The sequence below is a fragment of the Cibotium barometz genome, chromosome 59 (assembly GCF_041138505.1).
Source record: "Cibotium barometz isolate CiBa-2024 chromosome 59, ASM4113850v1, whole genome shotgun sequence".
NCBI classification, from domain to species: domain Eukaryota; kingdom Viridiplantae; phylum Streptophyta; class Polypodiopsida; order Cyatheales; family Cibotiaceae; genus Cibotium; species Cibotium barometz.
The window spans coordinates 30,966,838-30,978,146 of NC_141104.1; the positions used below are offsets into that span (position 1 = coordinate 30,966,838).

An 11,309-nucleotide genomic window follows, 5' to 3' on the forward strand; every position below is an offset into this window, starting at 1 on the left:
GGACTGGTTAATTGCAAACAATGCTGACATTCACTGTGCTGAAGGAAGCATCACCTTTAAGAATAGTCAAGGACAGGTAGTATCAGCCCAGGGAAAAACAGGTAAACCCAAATTTCATTTGGTCAGAGCTAATCACCTTCTTAAGGGAGTGCGCAAGGGCCAACAGATCTTCCTTGTCAAACTCAACAAGGTAGATGAAAGCAACCCAGATTTAGAACCCTCTTGGCTCCAGGAGTTTTCAGATATCTTTCCGGAGGAACTTACAAAACTACCCCCATCTCGAGAAGTAGATCATGGGATTGAGTTAATCCCTGGTGGGGCTGAATCAGTTTCAAGGAGACCTTACAAAATGTCTCTTCCTGAAGCCATAGAGCTCAAGGAACAACTTAGGCAGCTCATTGAGCAAGGATTCATTCGCCCTAGTAATTCCCCATGGGGAGCGCCTGTTCTTTTCCAGAGAAAGAAGGATGGCACGCTTCGTCTTTGTATTGACTACCGAGGCCTAAACAAGGTCACTGTCAAAAACAAATACCCCATTCCTTGCATCGACGAACTTCTTGACAGACTTTATGGATCCAGAGTTTTCTCCAAGATGGATTTAAGGTCTGGCTACTATCAAATTAGGATCAAAGAATCAGATATCTCCAAAACCGCTTTCAATACCCGCAATGGCCACTATGAATTTACAGTCATGCCATTCGGATTAACCAATGCTCCCGCCACCTTCAACCGTCTTGGATGAATTTGTCCTTGTCTTCTTTGATGACATCTTGGTCTATTCTCAGTCAAAAGAGGAACATGAGGAGCATGTATGCAAAGTATTGCAAATACTGCGCGAACATAAGCTCTATGCCAAGAAAAGCAAATGTACCTTCTTCACTTCCCAAATTGAATATCTAGGGTTCATTGTCTCCTCAGAGGGCATCTCAATAGACCCTGCCAAAGTCAATGATATATTGGAATGGCCACCCCCTAGGACAGTCAAAGAAATCCGTGGGTTTCTAGGCATCACAGGATGGTATAGGATCTTCATCAAGGATTATGCCAAGATAGCCGCACCCTTAACTGATCTCCTCAAGAAGGAATGTAAGATAGTATGGTTACCAATCCACCAAATCAGTTTTTAGCCAACTTAAGACTATCCTCACCTCAGCACCAATTCTGAAGCTCCCTGACTTCACCAAAGAGTTTGAGGTTGTCACTGATGCTAGTGGTGTCTTAATTCAAGAAGGAAGGCCTGTGGCTTACACTTCTCGTAAGCTTAAACCCTATGAAGTTAATTATGCTACCCATGATTTGGAACTCCTTGCAGTTGTTCATTGTTTCAAGTTATGGAGACACTATCTCCTAGGCCGTAAGTTTCTACTTGTAACTGACCACTAGAGTTTAAAGTGGATCTTCACCCAGCCCAATCTCAACATGAGGCAAAGGAGGTGGATTGAGATTCTGCAAGAGTTTGATTTTGATATCAAATTTCGTCCTGGAAAGGATAATGTTGTAGCAGATGCCCTCAGTCACAAATCCTTCCTAAGTGCAATCTCTATGCTAAATAACCCCATCCTAGACAAGGTAAAGCAGGTTTCACCTCATGACCCTGATTAACAAAAGCTAGTAAGCCTAGTTCACAAGGAGGCACCCACAGAAAAGGAAAATGTATTGATCAAGGGATACACCCTCGATGATGAATGCCTCTACTTCATGCATAGGTTATGTATTCCCAAAAATCTTGCACTGAAGAAGATGATCTTGTATGAAGCTCATGATAGCCCCGTAGGAGGACACCCAGGTTATGCAAAAACCTTGAATGCCTTAAGGAGAAGTTACTTTTGGCCTGGAATGAAGAGAGATATCCTTCAATACATCAGACAATGCCTTTCATGTCAAAGGATTAAAGCTGAAAGAATCAAAATGCCCGGGAAACTCCAACCTCTGGACATTCCTCAGATGAAGTGGGAATGTATCAGTATGGATTTTGTCACAAGTCTTCCCACAACACAAGGAGGATATGATTCTATCTTAGTAGTTGTGGATATGCTTACCAAAGTGACCCATATTATCCCAATAAAGAAGACATTTAAATCTTCTGATATTTCCCACCTTTTCATCAAGGAAATCTTTAGGCTTCATGGATTGCCAAAAAGAATAGTCAGTGACCGGGACTCTGACTTCACTTCAAAGTTCTGGACATCATTATTCCAGGCTATTGGAACACAACTTTGTTTCAGTACAGCTTACCACCTAGAAACAGATGGTCAAACTGAGAGAGTTAATCAGGTTATAGAAGACATCCTGAGAGCCTATTGTGGGCGTGAACCAAAGAAGTGGATTCAGTATCTCCCTCTAGTGGAATTCTCTTACAATACATCCTATCACCACCCGAGTCACCACCAAAGCATAGGGATGTCACCATTCAAAGCTCTTTATGGTCAGGAATGTTTGTCCCCCTTAAATTTCTCTGACCCCACACTAAAGGTTGAAGCCTCTAGGATGATGCTTGAAGAAATGGAAGAACAAACCAAAGCTATTCGTAAGGATATTAAAGCCGCCCAGGATCGACAGAAGCATTATGCTGATACCAAAAGATCTGAAAGAATTTTCCAGCAAGGTGACAAAGTTTTTCTTCGAGTGTGGCCAAAGAGAAGTTCCTTATCTCTTGGAAAATTTAGGAAGCTGAGTCCAAGGTATTGTGGGCCTTATGAAGTCATCAAATGTTTGGGAAAACATGCCTACAAACTTCGCCTCTCCTGACCCACCTCAAAATCCATGATGTATTCCATGTAAGCTTGCTAAAGCCATATGTGCCTCATCCTGATCATGTTCTTGATGATGAACAAGTTGTAATGCCAACTCAGGGAGTCCTTGAAATGAGACCTAATAGAATCATCGACTCTAGAGAAAGAGTGCTTCGCAATAGAATCCTTAGGGAACATTTAGTGGAATGGAAAGATTACCCTGAGGAGGATGCCACTTGGGAGGAAGAGTCAACCCTCCAAAAGAATTACCCAGAGTTCGTGCCGAGATGCGGACATCTCGAGTTCTTTTAGTAGGGAAGGATGTAACATACCCATTGTAAATAACAATGTACTTGCTTCAGGGTTGAAAAATGTAACATACCCATTGTAAATAACAATGTACTAGCTTCAGAGTTGAAAAATATAACTTAGTTTGTCATTTTTACGATCAGAAAACTTCTATTTTTAGAAAATAAGCCATTTTTGCTTAGAAATTTGTAATTTTGAATCCAAAATTGGAAACTACGCGTAATGTTACGCTTAAAATAGTTTTTTTCTGAACAAAAAACGGGTACCCGGAATGGGTTTAATTAAGCTCTTAAGCCTTTAATCTACGAACTTCCGACCTAAAATAGTAACTATCTAGGCGTCTAATCAACGAACGGAACAAGCCCCCATGGTCACGGGGCAAGGCCGGACATTTTCGTCAAAAAAATTTTTTGACCCCCCCGGGGACGACGGCGGCGGCAGGCGGCCGGCGTGGGCCCCACCCCACGGGCGCCGCCCGTGAAACGACCGACAATCCACCCGAGACACCCAAGTGTGTACACGACCTAGACGCACCCTCTACACATACCTCCTCCTCCCAGAACCCTCTATCCACAGGTGTCGCGCTCTCTCTCTCTCTCTTGGGGACACCTCCACCCCCATGTGTCACACTTTCTCTCTCTTCGAGACACCTCCACCCCAAGGTGTCTCACACCCACACTCTCTCTCGGACACCTACACCACCCAGGTGTCACCCTCCCGCACCCGGACGTCCACCCTCCAGCACCTATAAAAGGACCCTCCCAGCCCCCTTCTCCAAGCAAGCCCCCAGCAAGGCCCTATGCGCAAGCCCAAGTTCTAGGACATGTCCTACACTCTTCTCCCCCCCCCCCCCCCCCCCCCGTGTGAATAGACTTAAAGTGTGCTTGTTATCCAACCCTTGCCTTGCTCTTCCCTAGGCCTCCCTAGACGTACACTCTTCTCAAGAGCTCTCCAAGTTAAGGACACCCTCTCAATTCCCCCCCCCACATATGCGGCGACTTAAACTTAGGCTAAGAGGTCGTTCCTACCCATAAGCCCAACAAGCTTTTCCTACCCCAAACGGACTCCGTTTTCGAATCCGTTTTTTGAACCAGTAGAATTCTCTCTTTTCTCTCCACGTTCCCAACCTCTTATATGCACCCCGTTCTCTCTCTATCCTCTTAAAACTCTAGTGCTCCTATGGCACCGAAATGCCACCGAAATGAAGAACCACACGCTGCCCAAGGAGGGAATGAAGCGAATCGCGTCCCTGCAAAATCGACTTCGCCCCTCTTGAAGCGAATAGGCACGAAAACGATAACCAGGTTGGTCATTTAACAAGTTTAAGTAAAATTCTCTCTTATGAAGCTTAATGCAAGGATTCGAAATAATAAGAAAGGAACCAAGGTTAAACCCCTAGTATAGATGGCCTAAAGTACCTTATGGTTACTCTTAAGTAAAGTTATAAGAAAATAATCTTGCTTTTAAATCATTGTCTTTCCGAAACGATGGTTTTTGTTAATGTGTGAATTCATTGAATAAAGGCTATGTCTCTTTTTATTGGATACACAGCTGGTTTATTGCTAACATGCAGGTACAGCTTCACCCCCCCTAGCTAACTCCGTGCTTGCCTGTGTAGCCGGGCGGAGGATATAGCGAGGCCGGGAGTCGGCCCAGGGCAATCCCCTCCTATGCCACTGGGAAGTGGATTTCACCACCAGGGTGATGTATATATGCTGCCTAGTTCTGTGGGTCCAGGCTAGTGCGGTGACTTAACCCCCACCTCATGAGGAGACGTCCCCTCCGAAGGGCGAGAGGATTTGGTACAAGCGGTAGTACCTGAGGGGGTGACAGGACGGCTTGGCCCTCATCGGCTGGCTGACGACGAGGGGAGACGGTCCGTGAGGTTTACCCAGCTGGTTGAGGCTGGAAGATCGAATTCTAGAGCATCGGTGTGGTTGTGGTTGTGGTTGTGATTGGATTGTGGCTATGGTTATGGTTATGGTTTGGACAGGAAGTTTGGATTGGAATATCGGCCCGGTTCCAGGGTCTTTGTAAATATTTTTCACTCTAAGTATGTTTGTTGATTTCAATGTTGTGCTAAGGAAGATTTCTTTTAAGGAATCAAGTGTAATTAATTAACAAAGGAATTTGTTTTTAAGTGTTTCACAGTGTGGTAGGACTTAATTAGAAAACAATTGAACGGGTGAGTGTGTGGAAAGTGGGAGAATGGATGCCCTGACGGTACCATTCTAAGGATGGGTGGACCCGGTCAGTCCGGTAGCTTTCTACTAGTCGTAACTTACGATACTTAGGGAATAGTAGAATCCCGAACAAGACTTGTTTTAGGGGACCGAGCCAGCGGCCGTGCCTCATGAAATAGGGGAGGAAAAAGGCGTTGGCTTCCTTGAACCAAGTGTGGGTCTTGTTCCATCTCCACGCACATTCCGTGCTGGGGATTAGAATTTCCTTCAGGATGACTATGCTTCCCCTGCGAGATAGAGTTAGGTCCCTCTGTTTGCTCGTAACCTCGTATTTCTATAAGATCGAGGTGTCCTCAATCAGAAAATAACACGAGACTTAACCGCCTATCAAAAGGATTCTCCCGCCCTACGGGTTGGGGTCCTTACATCTCCAAAGTGTCTCTCTTTATCTCTTTTGAAGAAATCCAGCGCACCAATGTGCTAATCTTATAGATAGTATCTCTAATGTCTTCAGTGAGGCAATCTTTTATTGCTATGGGTAGCACAAATTGTAGAAAGTTGTGCCAATCATGACTCTTGAGGCCACTAAGATCATCATCCTTTGTAAATGCACTTTTCAAGCAATGCATACAACCTGTAGGAGTCCAAAACTCTGAAATTGTCCTCTTCACTTGTTGTTCCTCCATCTTACTAAAATCCCATGGGGCTCTTGGAAGTAGCACCTTTCCATTGGGTCTAGTGCGAGCCCACATCTCTTGCATGCAACCTATCTCTTCCAAGTCGTCCCTTTGGCCTTTAGTCTCCTTTTTTCCTGTGATGGTCTTCCACAGAATGTCAGCTACATTCTTGAAAATATGCATCGGGTCAAGCAAATGGTTTATAAGGAGATCACCCCAATAGGGGAGTTGGTGAAAGATAGAGAGCCTCTTCATCCCAGGACATGCCAAGTTGCCACATTCCTCCCATTTGATCTTCCAATCGCTTGCCTTCAGTGCACTTGGAGGAGGTCTTTCTAGATTACCATCCCGCAATTCATGATTTTCTGGAAGATACCTAACATGTCCTCGGTAGACATTCTTTTGTAATGCTTTTGAGTATCTTGAATCAAGTCGAGGACCACATACAGGACATGCATTGTAACCCGATATAGACAAACCTGAGCATTCTCCATAGCCAGGCCAATCATGCATTGTCCACATGAGAATACCTTGCACAGTTGCAAGTCTTTGGCCACTCTGCTGCTTTGATATGTCCTTCACTTCAATTCCGTTCCACAAGGTGCGTAACTCATCAATAAGTGGTGCTCAATATACATCCATGTTCTTCACCTTGTACTTTCCTGGAACTATTAATGAGAGCAACAAATGACCTTTCTTTATTGCTAACCATGGCGGAAGATTATAATTCACAAGGCAAATAGGCCATGTGCTCCATGAAGAGCTCCTTAAACCAAAAGGGTTTACACCATCCATTGCTAGGCCAAGACCGAGGTTACGAGGATCTTCCCTAAAAGCCGGCCATTTCTCTTCAATGTGTCTCCATGCGGGTGAATCAGCAGGCACACGCATCACTTCATCTGTGGATCGAGTTGTGGCATGCCATGTCATCAAGCTTGCTATAGATTTGCACCTGAACATGCTTTTTATTCTTGTGAACATCTTCTCTGTATCTGTTAGAGCCACAATGGGGACATTCTTGCAAATGCTCATATTCATGGCGGAAGAGGCAACAATCATTGTGACAAGCATGAATATTATTGTAATCCATGCCTATGGATTTCAATAACTTCTTGGCATCTGCACGAGATGGAGGCATCTCGTTGCCGGGGGGCAATATCAAAGCCTGCAAGTATGGCAATATCTGATCGTTACTATTAAGATTTAGTCAAATACAAGTTGAAAACTTATCATTTCAACATTAGGTGTAATCTCCAAAAAATCCTTACTTGAAGAGTTCAATGACACTTGTATTAGACCATTCAAAAATTGACTGTAAATTTAGCATCGTAAGAGATGCACGCAATACAGATATCTTGGCACCATTGTATAGTGGAAGGTGTGCAAGTTTACGCATGGCCTCTTCCTCTGGTTCATAATTTGACCGTTGAGAATGTCGTGGTTGATGATCTTCATGTTCATGCTCCTCGAAGAGAGCTTCTTGTTGCTCGATGAAGGCATCCAACATTTCCTCCATTGGACCTTCTTCCATTTCTTGACCTTCTTCCATTCCCTCGGGTGCTGTTAATTGAGCTCCATCTGTCACTCCCTCCTTCGATATTCTCATCCTTTGTTGGGGACGAGAATTCATAGGCGCAATGTTATCAAGATGCGGCTGCACACTTGCTTGGTTGTACGATTGAAACCGTAAATTTTGCAACCGCTCCATTGGAAATATGCCAGCGTCATGAATATGCTGGTTGCAAATCCTTCGTTTTCGAAAGATTTGGTACTTACATCGCATGCATGGACACGCTATTCTCTCTTCAAGATTGAGAGGCTCCATCTAGCAGGATAACATGTATATGTAGCTCATTAAATGTAAATCATTATGCATTACACAAAGCATTATGTAAACCATAAAACAGGGCTTCTTTTTCCCAGCCGTGAGGGAGATTTTAAAAATAACATTTAAAGCGTCAAACGGGCTTCTTTTTCCCAGCCGTTGAGGGAGATTTTAAAAATATTTAAAAAAGTGCCAAACGGGCTTCTTTTCCCCAGCTGTTGAGGGAGATTTTAAAAATAACTTATACATTAGCTTATGAATATGTGCTTTAGGCAATTACATTAGAGTATATACATATAGACATAGCGTTTACATGCATGTCTTAGACATTAGATTTCAAGTCGAAAAAGAGACCGAAACGCCTTGGGTAAGCGCCAGGAAGAAAATCTCTCTCTCTCTCTCTCTCTCTCTCTCTCTCTCTCTCTCTCTCTCTCTTTCAAAGTGTGTATGTGTGTATAAAGACAAATAAGCACATACATTAATTTCGTATGCACTCACATCTATGCTAATATTAGCATAGATGTGCATAAAACAACAACCTTGCATACTCAATTTCAATTAAAAATTACAAATTGAGAACAAATTAAAAATAACATGCTTTCATACTCAATTTCTATTAAAAATTATAAATTGAGAACAAAAAGAGAAGTAATATTAATAAAACAACATAATTGGTAATATGCTTACCTCTCAAATGTGGATTGGATAGTGCGTGTTCGAAGCAGATCTGCAAGGTAGGACATACGTGGAAGAAACAAACCTACACACACATTGCATACATTAGTAATAGATTCACATACACAAGCTCTCTCACTCTCTACATCTCTCACAACACACATACAAATCTTCTCTCCATAAAAAATTAAGAAGGTAATTAGAAGAAGGATGGAGAGAGGGGATAGCTCTATTCATAAATAGCTATTTATAAAGGCCTTATGCATAAATCTCTATGCATAGATTCTGCAAATAGAGCCTACACATTGAGCTCTATGCATAGAAGCCTACACCTAAAGCTGAACGCATAGAGCCTTATGCATAAAGCCTATGCATAGTGATCTATACATAAGCTTATGTGTAATGCTCTATATGTAAGTCTTATGCAAGCTTTATGAATAAGGTTTATGCAATCGTATGCATAGTAAGGCTTGCAAGCCTTAAGTATAAGCTTGCATAATAAGGCTGCAAGACTTATGCATAAGCTCTATGCATAAGCCTTATGCATAAGTCTTATGCATAAGCTCTATGCTATAAGCCTTATGCACTATGCTAACCCTTAAACCCATCACCCAAGGGTGTAATAAACATGATCTTGTCTTACATGGATAAGAGATCTTACCTTGATAATGTCAAGCTGAAGGAGGGGATAACAATCTAAGACCTACAAAACATAACATGAAAAAAAGTGATTAGTAACACACTATGTCTATACATATATAAACTCTATGAATAAAGAGAATACCTTATGCATAGAAAAACAGAGCATAAGAAATATATGTTATATGTATAAGAGAGTATAAACATTCAAAAAGCTTATGCTCTCCATCCATGCAAGGCACTCTACATCAAAAAAAGCTTTATGCATAAAAACATAACGCATGAAGCCTTATGCATAAAAGCTCATCCATAAGATTTATACATAAAACATTATGTATTAAGCTTTATGCATAGATCTTAATTCATGCATTCAGCTAGATTCATATAGCTCTATGCATAAACTCTATGTATAGATCTTGCATAAGCTTACAAGCCCTATGTATAGAGCTTTCATAATCTTACAACCTCTATGTATAAAGCCTATACATAGAGCTTACAAGAAGGCTATGCATAGAGCTTTCAACAAGAAGGCTATGCAAAGATCTTGAAAGAAGGCTATGCAAGCTCTATGTATAATGTCCATGCAAGCTTTCAAGAAACCTATGCATAGAGATTTTATAAGCTTGCAAACTCTATGCATAAAGCCTATACATAGAGATTTTATAAGCTCGCAAGCTCTATGCATACAAGCCTATGCATAGAGCTTATGCATAAAGCTTGCAAGAAGGCTATGCATAGAGATTGCAAGCTTATAGACAGGTTTTATGCATAGATCTTGCAATAATCCTATGTATAAGCTTGCAAGAACCCTAAACTAACCCTAAACCTGGCACCCAAGGGTGCAATAATACGTAGAAAAAAGCATAAACAAGGAAAATCAAAAGAGGGACTACCTCTTTTTTGCGAAGCTGAAGGAGAGGATTGGTGAAAGATTGGTGAAAGACCTACAAAACAAAATATTAAACAAAGTAATTAGTAAATTAAACATAAGAATAAGAACTAATACACAAGTAATATAAAACCCTAAAATCTCTATGCATGCATTAGGAGATCTATGCATACATAGAGACTCGGGGGAGTCACTATATGTAAATCCTCTATATCACGTGCGTTCAAGGCCTATTTAAAAAGTCCCTTATCTGTGAATTTTTTAGTGAATATAATGTATCCTTTCCTATTCAAATCTGTAATTTTTTTTTAAAATACAATAAATAAATCCCCTCTGTAAATATATTTCTGTAAGTTTTAAATATTTAAAATGTCCTTCTGTTGAACCCACGTGATACTTACATATTTATACGAGTGACCCCCCCGAGCATAGAGAGCTCTCAACATGCATAGAGAGCCAAAAAAATCACAAAACCCTAAACGCCCTATATCCTAAAAAGCAAAAGCAAGAGCATATTAGTAAAAGCAAGAGGATAAGTTAAAGTGGAGAAGGAGAAGAGGAGAAAAACACCCAACAACAACAAGAGTGGGTTGAATGTAAAAAGACGAAAGCTTGAAGGAGATGGACGGACGCATACCTTCTCTGGATGCAATTCGACGCCGCGCAAAATAGAGAACAATAGGTTCTCGGCTGTAAAAAACTTACGAGCGTCGGTATATTCGACAGTATATTCATCGGTATATTCGTCGGTATACGCGTCGGTATTCGCGTCGATATACGCGTCGGTATATGAAATTTTGAAAATTGCCCACCCAACTTTTCGCCTCCAAGTTTACGACGGGCATACCGACGTTCGACATTTGCGTCGGTATTCTAACGTCGATATTCCCTAAACCTCTAGTAGTGATTTTTTCCTTCAATGAAACCTATTTGGGTGGGAATGGTTTGTAACGTGACAACCTATGGGCGTGAGTCTTGTACATATGAATTCATGTTTGGGCCAAAGGCCAAGGGGCATAATTGTAATGAGCCAATGGGTTGCATGGTCATGTGTGAAGGCCAGGAAGTAATTTAGTGTGAAATGGGGGATAGATATAAAGGAAAATGGGCCAAACCCCTAAGTACCCTTTATGAATGATAATCACACTTTGAGAGCTTTTTCTCGAGCTTCTATGGTGGTAGTGCCTTTTAGTGCAGGTGGTAGTCCATCATGACTGCAAACCTCTTCTCTCATTCCCTCCTCTCTTTCAAACTCCTCATGTTGAAACCTAGTGTGTGATATGTGACATAGCTTTATATTGTTTTGGTAAGCACACACACTTTATATTGCCTTGATGAGAATTTAATTAAGGACATGACAAAGGTGAGGTGATGTGCCAT

At 41.7% G+C, this 11,309-nt stretch overlaps 1 long non-coding RNA gene across 1 annotated transcript; it reads right to left on the bottom strand.

Moving 5' to 3' along the window:
- Positions 1-7,303: 7,303 nt before the first annotated feature.
- LOC147605700 (uncharacterized) lies at positions 7,304-10,460 on the bottom strand. The gene is made up of 5 exons (XR_015265129.1): positions 10,331-10,460; positions 9,934-9,984; positions 9,063-9,104; positions 8,414-8,486; positions 7,304-7,726 (listed from the first exon to the last, which is right to left on the bottom strand). It is a non-coding gene; the product is annotated as an uncharacterized LOC147605700 (long non-coding RNA).
- Between the last annotated feature and the right edge of the window lie 849 nt (positions 10,461-11,309).